Source organism: Austrofundulus limnaeus, unplaced genomic scaffold, assembly GCF_001266775.1.
Source record: "Austrofundulus limnaeus strain Quisiro unplaced genomic scaffold, Austrofundulus_limnaeus-1.0 Scaffold319, whole genome shotgun sequence".
Classification (NCBI taxonomy): Eukaryota; Metazoa; Chordata; class Actinopteri; order Cyprinodontiformes; family Rivulidae; genus Austrofundulus; species Austrofundulus limnaeus.
Window position 1 is genome coordinate 16,537 of NW_013952721.1, and position 1,926 is coordinate 18,462.

Genomic DNA, 1,926 nt, shown 5'->3' on the forward strand with positions numbered 1-1,926 from the left:
TTTTTTTTTTTTTTTTTTTTTTTTGAAGGAGGGTCTAATGGTACTTTCCTGCTTTGCATTACTTCAATGGACCAATTACAGAAATTCCCCGCTCACCACTGATTACGTTCAAACTAAACAAACAAACAAAAAAAATTAAAAAAGCAATGCAACATGACATGAATATAATCTGTAATTCAACGCACTACAGAAATGTAATGGAGTAGAAAGATACTTAATGTAAAATATGGTGGAGTAAAAGTCAAAAGTACCCATGATGAAATCTACTTAAGTAAAGTACAGATACATGAAAAATGTACTTAAGTACAGCAACAAAGTACTTGAACTTAGTTACATCCCACCACTGTTTAATTTCATTGCACATCATGTATTGTGGTGGGATAGCACAGTTCCTTCTAACTCTACTGAAATATCTGTGATATTCACAGATCTGTGACATCAAGACAAGGGAGTATGGTAATGCAGAGGGTAGAGCAGGTCAGTCTGTTATTAAAAAGTCACTGACCTCTACAGTAAAATTTGGGTTGGAACTGTGAAGAACCCACATCTGGCCCACGCTGGACCTTTGAGCTTTACCCCCAACATCCACTTTGGGTCCCCCAGGTGCCCTAGCTGGCAGCCCCCTGCTTCACATTTAGCTCTATCAGGTCAGTGGTTGTGTCAGGAAGGATATCTGGCTTAAAAAGTAAATAAATAAATTAAAAACATAATTATTCTTTGTAGTATCCCCTGAAAGTTAAGAAGTTTGACGTTTTAGACTTTACTCTGTTCTGCCCATGTTAACTTCCTGTGAGACCTTGGTTTGTTGCTAAGATAAAAAAAAAAACTAAAATTTCATTACTCTGTTGCTTTTGTGGACTTCCAACAAGTCAACAGTGTTTATCTGATGGGCTCTTTTTGAATAATCTGTATATTTTACTGAGGAACAGTTTGTTTCAGAAGCAGTAAACTGCTCTGATGTTCTTGGCATAGGTTAGCCAATTGAGATGTGTTTCGTTCCTTTTTACCAGCATCTTCCAAAAACTTTCAGGACAACAAGAATTCTGAAAATGAAAATGTTGAGGCTGGAACAGATCACTGCCATGCTTTTATATCTGTAAGAGAAGACTGGAGACAGGGAGGTGGAAGATGAAATATCAGTAAAAGACAATGTTTGGTCCATGTGACTGCTGCCAGGAGAAAGGAGGATGTCGCTAAATGTCTTTTAATAAATCTGTGCAGCTGCATCAGATGAAGAAGCGATAACCTTATTTCTGGCAAAATTTCCTTTTCTGTCCAGTTCCAGAAAAGGTTGCTCAACCAATAAAGCACACTAGTTGCCCCCCCCCCCCCAAAAAAAAAAAATAAAAAAATAAAAAATAAAAACAATTCGTATCTTTAAACTAGGAATCAAAAAGTTTCAGATTCCAACAGCTTGATCAACTCTGCTGTACTAAGAAGGTTCTTGTTCACAAAGAATGACGAACGCCTAAATCAGAGCCAATTTGTTGAAGTTTTGTTTTCATGAAGCATGAGACGTCATACACATCCAGCCACTACAGAGACCAGATCACTGATCTGTTTCAGGTCTTAACTTTGTGCTGGTCTAGTCTTTATGCTGTTTGATGAATGCAGGAGCTCCATAAAAAATGAAAAAGAATCCTGTGGTACAGGACTCTGTACCACAGAGCAGACAGTGTCCCTACAAACCCAGGAGCCAGGGAGAAAGAGAAATCACACACACGACAGGCCCTGGAGCAGTGTGGTTATCCTGACTGGGCTTTCCTGAAAGCAGACAGGAAACACAGACAGGATTCCATACAACCTTCAGGTGAAAATGAAGACCCCAAACCCAGACCCAAACTCTGTCGTCATTCTATATGTGGCGGGAGTTTCAGAGAAACTGAGACGTTTATTCTCTAAACAAGATGTCCCAGTGGCTTTCAA